Consider the following 12589-nt stretch of genomic DNA (forward strand, 5'->3'; position numbering starts at 1 on the left):
GATCACTTGAACCCACGAATTTGAGACCAGCCTGGGAAACACAGTGAAATCCCATCTCTTCGAAGAAAAAAAAAAAAAAAAAGAAAGAAAACTTTCCTAATATAAAGCTACTTGGAGTCCTACAAAATTTTTAAGAGTATAAGGGGATCCTAAGACCAAAAAGTTTGAGAAGCACTGCATTAAAGTAATACTTAATGCCTCCTTTTAACTTACCCTGAGTTTTTATCTGTGAGAATCTTATCTATGCTGCCATAAATGTTTAAAGTTCTTAGAAAAGCTCCTGATATATCACCGGTGCTTAAGTATTCATTGTAATATTAATAATTAGCTATAATATTACAAAGAAAATGTTTTTATGAAAAGATAGAAAATATTGGCCAGGCATGGTAGATCATGCCTGTAATCCCGGCACTTTGGGAGGCTGAGGCAGGGGGATCACCTGAGGTCAGGAGTTCAAGACTAGCTTGGCCAACATGGTAAAACCCCATCTCTACAAAAATATAAAAAAACCAGCTGGGCATGATGGCAGGTGCCTGTAATCCCAGCTACTCGGGAGACTGAGGCAGGAGAATTGCTTTAAGCCTGGAGGCAGAGGTTGCAGTGAGCTGATACAGCGCGGCCTGGGCGACAGAGTGAGACTCCTCCTCAAAAAAAAGTTTTTAAAAATTTACTTAGTTACTCCTGGCTTCGCTTAACTACTTGCCAACTCAATTTCCATCTTATCATTATCCCCTTCAGTTGCAATAACTACGTTAATTCTAAACATTCAATTATTTACCTTAAAGCAGTAGTGCTCGAAATGTGATATGGGGGCTCTCAGGATTCCTGAGATCAAAATCATACGATAGTAAAAGATTAAAAGTACAAAACAGACCAATGAATTCTAATGCAGAATGCAAAACACATGTAGACGGTTTCAGATTCTACATTGCAACTAACCTTTAAGAAATTACCACTTGTTAAGTTTTGTTGCAGGATCAGAGTATCACAACTATCTGAAAAAGTTAAATACCCATCCAACATACTGGTCATAAACTTCAACCAGAAACATATATAGCAACAGATAGATAGGAGAATTCAGCTGTCTTCTATCAGGCCAAACATTAAGGAGATTTACAAAAATGTAATACCATCACCATTCTTTCACTAAATTATTTTGGAATATAGTTTTTCATTAAAATGTTATTTATTAAATGTATTAAGCTGGGTGTGCACACCTGTAGTCCCACCTATTTGGGAGTCCGAGGCAAAAGGATCACTTCAGCCCAAGAGCTCAAGGCCAGCCTAAGCAACACAGTGAGCCCGTTACTTTAAAAAAAAAAAAAAAGTTAATTAAAATTAAAATGTTATTTATATTAAGCTGTAGTTTAATTATTTCATATGAATATACACGAAATTAATTCCTAATACAGTAACTATCAATAGATATAAACTCATATAAGCAAAAGCTACTTGGAGTCCCATAATTTTTAAGTGTTAAGGGGATCCTAAGACCAAAATGTTTGAGAATCACTACATTAAAGTAGTATTTATTACCTCCTTTTAATTTACCCTCTGAGTTTTTGTGTGAATCTTACATATGCTGCCACAAATGTTTAAAGGAAGCTGAAGAGAGCATAGGATATAAGTCTTCCTTTAAGCATTGTAATGCAATCAAGCATAAGATGTATATGCCCCTTCCCCTGAGGAAAAGACAAGACATGATGGCTGGGTTAACAGAATGCTCTTATTTGCCAAAAGTAACTAGAGTATTTTTTTTTTTTCCTGAGACGGAGTCTTGCTCTGTCACTCAGGCTGGAGTGCAGTGGCGCAATCTTGGCTCACTGCAAGCTTCACTTCCCGGGTTCAAATGATTCTCCTACCTTGGCCTCCCTAGTAACTGGGATTACAAGCCCCTGACACCACGCCCTTCTAATTTTTGTATTTTTAGTAGAGGTGGGGGTTTCACCATGTCGGTCAGGCTGGTCTTGAACTCCTGACCTTGTGATCCACCCGCATTGGCCTCCCAAAGTGCTAGGATTACAGGCATGAGCCACCGCACCCGGCCAAGTAACTACAGTATTATGATACAGCTATAATACAGAACTTACACAGAAAAAACAGAACCAAAGAATTTCCATTGAATGATCCACAGAAAAATATGAAAGTCCGGGTTACAAAAGGGGTAATACAGTCCTTAATTATCTACAGTAACAATTTTACTGGAGTTGGTTTCTAGTACCTAAATTTTAATCACCTTCAATAGAAGGTATTCCAAGAACTCTATGTGGAACAAAAATCTGCCAATAAAAGTCATGAAAAACTAGGCCGGCGCGGTGGCTCACGCCTGTAATCCCAGCACTTTGGGAGGCCGAGGCAGGTGGATCACAAGGTCAGGAGATCGAGACCATCCTGGCTAACACGGTGAAACCCCGTCTCTACTAAAAAATACAAAAAATTAGCCAGGCGTGGTGGCGGGCGCCTGTAGTCCCAGCTACTCGGGAGGCTGAGGCAGGAGAATCGCTTGAACCCAGGAGGCGGAGCTTGCAGTGAACCGAGATCCGGCCACTGCACTCCAGCCTGGGTAACAGAGTGAGACTCCAACTCAAAAAAAAAAAAAAAAAAGGGTCATGAAAAAGTATTTAACTATTACAAAAACAATCCATTATTCTGAACTGTGCAGCGCTGGTCACCTTCATTAACAGAATAAATACAATCAGCTCTGCATAATAAATTACCAAGCTAAAAAGGACTATTTGGCAAAAGAAGTTAATGGCATTAATTAATTAGGGTACTTTTTTAGTTATTCTGTGAAGCACAATTCATCAATTTAAATGCCAGCACCTTGTATGGGACGGACATTTAAAAAATTACTTGGCCAGGCATGGTGGCTCACGCCTGTAATCCCAGAACTTTGGGAGGCCGAGGCAGGCGGATCACCTGAGGTCAGAAATTCGAGACCAGCCTGGCCAACACGGTGAAACCCTAGCTGTACTAAAAATAAAAAAAATTAGCCGGGCGTGGTGGCACCTGTCTGTAATCCCAGCTACTCGGGAGGCTGAGGCAGGAGAATCGCTTGAACCCAGGAGGCGGAGATTGCAGTGAGCCGAGATCTCACTACTGCCGTCCAGCCCAGGCGACAGAGTGAGACTCCATCTCAAAAAAAAAACTACTTGTTCACTACAGGATTATAATATTGATTGAGAAAGGTAAAACAATAGCATATTTTCCAGTTAGCAATGACAAAAGAGTTCTATCGCATAAGCCAGGACAAATTTTGGAATTGTGCTTCCAAAGTCACACATCTGACCCAACAGTCGTATTCCGCATTCTGCCTAAAAGGGAAAAAGTGGCTCTATTACAGTCCTAGTTTCCTCATTTCCTCACATGCTCTACGCTTCAATTTGCGGCTTCCAAATTAAGCACTTTTTAAAGCACTTCTCATCCTACTCCCATGTCTAATTCCATTGATTAGATTTCTTGCTTTCCAATTAAAAAAAAACACACACACACCAGGCACAGTGGCTCAGGCCTGTAATCCCAGCACTTCTGGAGGCCCAGGTTATCACTTGAGCCCAGGAGTTCGAGACCAGTCTGGGCAACATGGCGAAACTCCGTCTCTACAGAAAACTTAGCCTAACATGGTGGCGCACGCCTGTAGTCGCAGCCACTCAGTCAGGGAGGCGGAGGTGTGAGCATTGCTTGAGGCCGGGGAGGTAGGTCAAGGCTGCAGTGAGCCGTGATTACACCACTGCAATCCAGCCCGGGCGACAGAGCGAGACCCCGTCTCAAAATAAAATAACAACTTAAAACTTTATTAGTGTTGGTGTCCTGTGTAAAGCAGAAACTAAGGACGAGATCGGAAGACAAAATGAATACAGCATAGTTCACCGCAACCTGGATGTTTTCAACTGAAATTCAAGTTTTATCCAGTTTTTTTAAAAAAAGGTTGGCGGGGGGACTAACCACACCTTATGCCACCAAGTAGCGCTTTTGTTGCCTGCGAAGGTTATTTATTGAGATATCATTTTGTAATAATATTTAGATACTGTGTGCTGCGATTCCTGTTTAAAGGAATCTCACTGCAGCTAAGACTACAGAAAAGATGGTTCATAGCACTTCTCAAATCGCAAAGCTTGAGCTCCTTCTTCCTCTCTCCCCGGTCCCTGCTGCTTCCCCATCGCCCCGGGAAATAAAGTACACGCCGGATCCCCGGACGCATCATTGAGAGGCGGAGGGAGAGGAGGTAGTCTTATAATTGTTGGACTTGCTATCCCATTCTGCCTGTGCAAAATAAACCCCCATATTAAAATAATCTTGAACCGTGATAAAAATCGAGGACCCAATTCTCTTTGGCTCGCCTCTCTCCATCGCTATCAACTTCACTGCGGCCCTCTATGCACTCATTTCTACTACAGAGCCGCCCTACCTGTGCCGAGACCCCCATCTCCAGCCCAAGTTACTCTATGACCTTGGGCCCGCTCCCCTTCCAAGCTCAAGGCTGTAAAACCAGGACCCCACATCGCAACCCGCAGACTGCAGAGGCCTCCAGACTCAGGCCGGGTCAGCGAGTTGCGGCGGGGCAGAGCGAGCGACTGGCTCGGGGGAAGCGCTGGGAAGAGAAGACGCTGGGGGCGGAGACGGGGCTCGGGGCTACCTGCGGGACCAGCGCCGGCGCCACCCCGGTGCTAGCAATGGCTGCACGCCACCTCGGGGCTCCCAGAGCCCTCGCGGCCGTGCTAGGAACTCCGACCCTGCCCCGTCCGCGGTCACCACCCTTATGAACTCCGACCGCTCAGCAAGCAGCGGCAGGTGGTGCTCGGCCGCGCGAGCAGGTTAGCTGCCTACCTCAGGCGACGGCGTCTCGGAGCCCAGAGCCTCCCGCCTCCCTCTCAGGGGCGCGAAGAGCTGGGACCGCAGCAGTAGGAAGCGGCGTGCGAGGCAACACGCCACCGAGGGTGGAACAGGAAGAGGGAGAACCGTCCGCTCCCTGGAGAGGCTGGCAAAAGGGTGGTGAGGACGCAGGCGGCGGGGACCGTCAGGGACGCTCGCGTACCTTCCTTTCGCCTGGCGGAGGGTCAGAACAGAGCCAGCGGATCGCCTCACATCCGGGTATCAGGAGACACTCAGCTGCTACTGCTGCGGCCGCCGCCTCCCCCGCGGCGCAAACACCAAACTTCCGGCGACGACGGCGACGCCTCGCTCGTCAGATGGGAGTTACCTGTGACTGTCTTGGGTGCGCTTGCGCAACGCTCCTCTTCAGCCTTAACCGGCTCAGCTGACGTGCCCAGAAGACGAAGATGGCCGCCACGCTCGCTGCGTGTCACGCAGTTTTTCACCCCGGTCCGGACGGCTGGGCGTCGGGGAAAGACGAGCTAGTGTCCATCCTCAGCGCAGGCGCGGTGGGAGGCCTCGAGCGCGCGCCTCCGCGGGTGGTCGCCTGGCGGGGAAGTGGCGGCGCCCCCTAGCGGCGGCCGCTTGTCCTTCCTGGGGTCATCGCTTTGAGCTAAAAACCACGGAGGCCCCCTGCGGTCGTGGTTTACCTTGGAAATTTGTCGCAACTGGTTGCTATGTAGGTTTTGGCTGCTTCTGTCTGCGACGTACAATCCAAGTGCCTTTGGTCTTCCATATGAGCCAATGTAAAGAAGGAGGGTGGGGCCGGGCGCGGTGGTTCACGCCTGTAATCCCAGCACTTTGGGAGGCAGAGGCGGGTGGATCATTTGAGGTCAGGAGTTCGAGACCAGCCTGACCAACATGGTGAAACCCCGTCTCTACTAGAAATACAAAAATTAGCCGGGCGGTAGTGGCGTGCGCCTGTAATCCCACCTACTCGGGAGAATTGGGGGATTCTCTAGCTACTCTACTCAAATTGGGGGGGAAAAAAAAAAACAGGAGTAAACTACTGGTCTGGTTAAAAGCTGGTTATTCATCAGGAGACCTGACCTATGTTTCCCTTCATCTTCTGATTGGCAGACAACCGGTGGGACTTCTTTTGGTTGGATAAACTACTTTGTTTTTAGTAATTCAAATTCTGGCATACAAATAAACCATATTTACAAGAGTCAATTCTCACAAAATAGGCCTGTGCTTCTGAGTAGTCTATTCCACTCTATGTGCTATATTGGCCTCATTCAGGAGCATAGGAATTCGTGCAAATATCAGACCATATGAAACCATAGCCCTTCGGCCAGGGACCTAGGCCATAGCAGCTTGCTGCTCTGCTGACCCTGGTGTCGGATCCCAGCAGGTGGCCTTAAAAAAACAAGAAAAGAAAGAAATCATAGGTACTTATTTTCGGTATGTAATTCATGCCTGCAATTTATGCTATGTTTTCTTTTTTTCTTTTTTTTTTTTTGAGATAGAGTCTTGCTCTGTCACGCAGGTAGGAGTGAAGTGGCGTGATCTCAGCTCACTGCAACCTCTGTCTCCCTGGTTCAAGCGATTCTGCCTCAGCCTCCAGAGTAGCTGGGATTATAGGTGCCATCCATGATGCTCAGCTAATTTTTTTGTATTTTTAGTAGAGACAGGGTTCTACCATGTTGGTCAGGCTGATCTGGAACTCCTGACCTCAGGTGATCCACCCTCCTCGGCCTCCCAAAGTGCTGGGATTACAGGCATGAGCCACCATGCTGGCCTTATTTTCTTTTCTAAAACTGTATATAATCAGTTTCTGTGAAAAGAATAAATAGTTTGCATTCACGGGAAAAAAAATAAACTTTCTTGAGCATTATTCTTTATCATTTTGAAGGATATTTTTCACTTCTGAGTCATGAATACCAGTAGTCTCAATTTGTAGTGTAATTGATTAAATCTTACTCTGAACTATGTTTGCTTTTCCTTCTATCGGTAGTTTTTTTTAGAGCGTTCTATCTATGAGCTTTGGAATTTGGTTGATTTAATTTGGTTGTCTACTGAGACAATAATAATCTGATTAAATAATAATCCATTATTATTTAAATATCTTTGAGATTACAGTCTCTTTCAGGAAAGAGTAAAGAATTAAAGTTGGCCGGGCACGGTGGCTCACGCCTGTAATCCCAGCACTTTGGGAGGCCAAGGTCGCCAGATCACCTGAGGTCAGGAGTCCAAGATAAGCGTGACCAACATCATGAAACCCCGTCTCTACTAAAAATGCAAAAATTAGCCAGGCGTTGCAGCACCTGCCTGTAATCCCAGCTACTCAGGAGGCTGAGGCAGGAGAATCGCTTGAACCCGGGAGGCAGAGGTTGCAGTGAGCCGAGATTGTGCCACTTGCACTCCAGCTTGGGCAAAGACTTCATCTCAAAAAAAAAAAAAAACAAAAAAAGTTTTTTGAGGAAGAGTGGGAGGAGGGAGAGGAGCAAAAAAGATAACTGTTGGGTACTGGGTTTAATACCTGGGTGATGAAATAATATGTACCACAAACCCCTATGACACGTGTTTACCTGTGTAACCTTCACATGACCCTCAAACCTAAAATAAAAGTTAAAACATTTGTAAAAGAAGAAAAAGAAAAATATAACTGTTGTAATTTGGAAATATAACTATTACTTATGTCTATATCTAAAGCATTTTTATTAATGAATTAATTAATAAATACTTTTTTTTTTTTTGAGACGGAGTCTCACTCTGTCGCCCGGGCTGGAGTGCAGTGGCCGGATCTCAGCTCACTGCAAGCTCTGCCTCCCGGGTTTACACCATTCTCCTGCCTCAGCCTCCTGAGTAGCTGGGACTACAGGCGCCCGCCACCTCACCCAGCTAGTTTTTTACATTTTTTAGTAGAGACGGGGTTTCACCGTGTTAGCCAGGATGGTCTCATCTCCTGACCTCACGATCCGCCCATCTCGGCCTCCCAAAGTGCTGGGATTACAGGCTTGAGCCACCGCGCCCAGCCAATAAATACTTTTAAATGTTAAAAGTTTTACAATTAGTCAATGAGAAGCCTAGCATTGAACTGGTAGAGAATAATAGATCACAATTGAAAGAATCACAAGTTTTAGTTCAAAGAGGGTCTGAGACTACCAAGAAATTATTTTTTTCAGATAATTGTAGGAAGACATTCAACTTAGAAAAATAAAGTAGTGTTTGATAATCCAAACAAAATGTTAGTCAGGTCTCTTTAGTTAGAAAATGACTGAAATCCAGCTCAAACTCATGTAAGCAACATTAAAAAAAAAGAAAAAATATATATATTGCTACCATAACCAGGAGCGATGGAGCAGCTGACCTCAGCTCATCCTAAAACTTGAGGATGTCAGATGATGTCAGCAGGACACTCTACAATGCCCAGCTCTTCTTTCATCTGCATTAGTTTCATTCTCAAATATGCTTTCCTGACAACTCAGCAGAAATTACATAAGTTCACAGCCAACTGGTTTCAGTGAAAAGAGTGGCCGCCATTCCTGAGAGCTCCCAAGAAGGTCCTGGGGAGATCTTTGTTTCAACTTTGCTGTGTACCAGTGCTAGAAATAAATGCTATAACCCAGATGACACATCATGGTGCTCAACATTATAGTTACATAAGTGGTGAAGGTCTTTTTAACACCCCCTACAGCAAGAATTACAAGGCCATGTTCTCCTGCTGAACTCAAAACCATGAATGTAATTTCCCGGACTTGTTTAAATTGGTTGTTTCCTTGCTGACTCTAAATTGCAGTATATACTTTTCTGCCTTTGCTTATCAGTAGGACATCTACTTCTGAAAACTGATAATGGAATGGTTGCATTGCTCCATGTATTATTTTCCCATTTCCTTGTTCCTTTTCTTTCTCGTGACCAGTCTAAATGCTTGCAACAGATAAAACCTTTGCCAAATCACAGAGGACAGGACAATCTCACTTTCAGATTAATCCTCCTGCTAGCAGGAAATTAAGGCATTATTTGTTGCCCCACTCTTGTTGACTTTATTTCAGGACTCTTGGTGGTTTTATACTATGAGAAAGTAAAAATCCTAAAAAATGTTTGAGCTAGAAAATAAAGAAAAAGTATAGCAATTTAGGATAAATCAACGGACGATGACACTTCAATTTGCCATCTGGGAGACACATCACTACCATACAAATAATAATGCTGGCCCCACATACTTGAGAGGCGATGAGTAGGCATTAGCCAGATTAAGAACTACATGTACGAAAGCCTGGAGAGGGAGTAAGCTTGATGAATTGCAAGAATTCCATTTTTGTTTTTCTTTTTTTTTTTTTTTGAGATGGAGTTACACTCTGTCACCCAGGCTGGAGTGCAGTGGTGCGATCTTGGCTCACTGGAACCTCCACCTCCTGGGTGCAAGCGATTCTTCTGCCTTAGCCTCCCGAGTAGCTGGGACTACAGGCACCCGCCACCACATGCAGCTAATTTTTTGTGTTTTTGGTAGAGACAGGGTTTCACCATGTTGTCCAGGCTGGTCTCAAACTCCTGACCTCCCGTGATCTGTCTGCCTCAGTCTCCCAAAGGGCTGGGATTACAGGTGTGAGCCACCACGCCCAGCCCCAAATATTCTTATACTATTGAGGGGAAAGGGGATAGCTTAAGAAGTAGGCAGGCCCCTGTCAATCTAAAAGGCAGAGGCTGAAGCACAAAATGTGATTTAAAGAGTTTACTTGAGCCAAAGTGAGGACAGCTGCCCAGAAGACTCAGACACAAGTAAACTTGAATATGAGCTCCTTTTGGCCTTTGTTACAAGCAGGTTTTTAAAGGCAAAACACCTGGACAGGGAGTGAGCTGATAGAAAGTTGTTTTTCAAGAATTATCATTGGCTTACAGAAATAAATAGTGATTGACTAGGCATTGTTAAGCTACAGAGTATGGGGTTTAGTGTTTGGTGTGGCATTAGTAGGTAATTTATAGCTACTTGTAATAATAGCGAACAGTTTTGTGTGTGACAGGGTCTGGCTCTGTCGCCCAGGTTGGAGTGCAGTGGCACCATCTCAGCTCACTGCAGCCTCTACCCACCTCAGCCTCCCGAGTAGCTGGGACCACAGGCGTGCATCACCATGCCCAGCTATGTTATTTTATTTTATTTTTTCGGATTTTTAGTAGAAACATGGGGTCTCAACATATTGCCCAGGCTGGTCTTGGACTTCTGAGCTCAAGGGAGCCACCCATCTTGGCCTCCCAAAGTGCTGGGATTACAGGTGTGAGCCACCAGGCCCGGCTACAAACAGTTTCAATAGATGAATGAGACATGTGTCCCATTTTAATGTTTCTCTGGGCTTGACAAAGTTTAAAAACTCTGATTCGTCAAATACAAGTTATTTTCTTTTATCAGCCCAAAGTAGGAAGGGCCTTCAAGATAATAGGGAGGAGTACCCCATGCTCAGTACTGGGGATACTACAGAAAACAATACACTCAGGTCTCCTTCCTCATGGAGCATCCATCCTAATAGAGGAGGCATTCAGTTATCATTATTATTATTTTTTTTTTCTTTGAGATTGTTGCCCTGGCTAGAGTGCAGTGGCACGATCTTGGCTCACTGCAACCTCTGCCTCCCAGGTTCAAGCCATTCTCCTGCCTCAGCCTCCTGAATAGCTGGGATTACAGACACCTGCCACCACACCCGGCTAATTTTTGTATTTTTATTAGACACAGGGTTTCACCATGTTGGCCAGGCTGGTCTCAAACTCCTGACCTCAGGTGATCCGCCCACCTGAGCCTCCCTAAGTGCTGGGATTACAGGTGTCAGCCACTGCACCCAGTTGAGGCATTCAGTTATTTCACAAATATTTATTGAGGGCATATTAACAAGGCATTATTTTAGATGCTGGAGGTGCTGCAGTCAACAGAAAAGACATAATTCCCTGCTTTCAGTTTACATTCTTGTATCTGACAATAAATAAGTAAATAAATAATTAAATTCTAAGAAGGAAACAAATATGGTCCTCAAAAAGTACTGTCCAATCACACTTTCTGTGATGATGGAAATATTCATATATCTGCATTGTTCAAAAGGGTAGCCATAGACACATATGAGTATTTGAAATGTAGTTACTAGGCCGGGCATGGTGGCTCACGCCTGTAATCCCAGCACTTGAGGAGGCCGAGGAGGGTGGATCACAAGGTCAGGAGTTCAAGACCAGCCTGTCCAAGGTGGTGAAACACCGTCTCTACTAAAAATACAAAAATTAGCCAGGTGAGGTGGCAGGCCTCTGTAATCCCAACTACTTGGGAGGCTGAGGCAGAGAATTGCTGAAACCTGGGAGGTGGAGGTTGCGGTGAGCTGAGATGGCGCCACTGCACTCCAGCCTGGGTGATGGAGCGAGACTCCCTCTCAAAAAAAAAAAAAAAGAAATATAATTACCAAAATTGAGGAGCTGAATTTTTTTCTTTTTTCTTTTTTTTTTGAGATAGAGTCTTGCTCTGTCGCCCAGGCTGGAGTGCAGAGGCATGCTCTCGGCTCACCGCAACCTCCACCTCCCAAGTTTCAGCAATTCTTCTGCCTCAGCCTCCCAAATAGCTGGGACTACAGGCATGCACCACCATGCCCGGGTAATTTTTTTGTATTTTTGGTAGAGACAGGGTTTCACCATGGTGGCCAGGATTGTCTCAATCTCTTGACCTCATGATCCGCCTGCCTCGGCCTCCCACAGTGCTGGGATTACAGGCGTGAGCCACCATGCCCGGCCTGAGGAGCTGAATTTTTAAATTTTATTTAATTTTTTTTCATTTTTAAGGGTCTTGCTATGTTGCCCAGGTTGGCCTTGAACTCCTGAGTTCAAGTGATTCTCCTGCCTCAGCCTCCGTAGTAACTGAGACTGTCAGCATGCACTGCAGGGCTGGCTATTTAATTCTAAATAGCAACATTCAGGCATTATTCATTATCTAGGGGCTCATTGATATCATCACAGGTTTTAGTTTTTTAAAAACTCTGTCCTTGATTGGGCACAGTGGCTCCCTGTAATCCCAGCATTTTGGGAGGCTGAGGTGAGAGGATCAATTTATTCCCAGGAGCCTAAGGCTGCAGTGAGCTAGGATCACACCACTGCACCCCAGCCTGGGCAACAGAGCTAGATCCTATCTAAAGGAACAAAGAAAGCAAGAAATAAACAACACTATGTCCTGAGATTGATTCTTCTCCTGGTTGTAAGGAAGTTCCCAACAGCTCCAGGGGTTACTCCGTTTCCATTCATAACCAAAAGAAAAGAACTTTCCCTCCAAAGGTCCGACTGGATCAACTTAGATCCCAAACCTACTGTGAACAAGTAATGGAATGGACTATTAAAAGGGTAGAGTCAGCTTTCTTAGGACCACAGGGATCAACAGAAGAATATTAGGAACATTTGGAAAGACACGGGGATAGACGTTGAGAGGGCAACACACAAATATCCATTTTAGCCTTGTTACTCAAATTGATGTGCATAGAGTAGGGGCAGCTTCATCAGCTGAAGGCTTTTTAGAAATGCTGAATTTCAGGCCCCCCAACAACTGAATCAGATTTTCATTGTAAAGTTTCCAGGCCAAGCGTAGTGGCTCAAACCCGAAATCCCAGCACTTTGGGAGGCCAAGGCAGATGGATTATCTGAGGTCATGAGTTCGAGACCAGCCTAGCTAACATGGTGAAACCCCATTTCTACTAAAAATACAAAAAATTAGCCGGGTGCAGTGGCATGTACCTGTAATTCCATCTACTTGGGAAAC

General features: G+C 44.9%; 2 protein-coding genes across 2 annotated transcripts in view; one reads left to right on the plus strand and one right to left on the minus strand.

The window, feature by feature from the left end:
* The window catches only part of ESCO1 (establishment of sister chromatid cohesion N-acetyltransferase 1), an 88055-nt gene extending 82663 nt beyond the window's left edge, over nucleotides 1–5392 (minus strand). Inside the window, exon 1 of the mRNA XM_011996360.1 lies at nucleotides 5036–5392. The gene's annotated coding sequence lies outside the window, so the exon portion shown is untranslated. The remainder of the gene's footprint in view (nucleotides 1–5035) is intronic.
* Nucleotides 4892–12589, plus strand: part of SNRPD1 (small nuclear ribonucleoprotein D1 polypeptide 16kDa) — a 35604-nt gene continuing 27906 nt past the window's right edge. The window contains exon 1 of the mRNA XM_011996349.1: nucleotides 4892–4920. The gene's annotated coding sequence lies outside the window, so the exon portion shown is untranslated. The remainder of the gene's footprint in view (nucleotides 4921–12589) is intronic.

This window comes from Mandrillus leucophaeus, unplaced genomic scaffold, assembly GCF_000951045.1.
Source record: "Mandrillus leucophaeus isolate KB7577 unplaced genomic scaffold, Mleu.le_1.0 Scaffold51, whole genome shotgun sequence".
NCBI lineage: Eukaryota > Metazoa > Chordata > Mammalia > Primates > Cercopithecidae > Mandrillus > Mandrillus leucophaeus.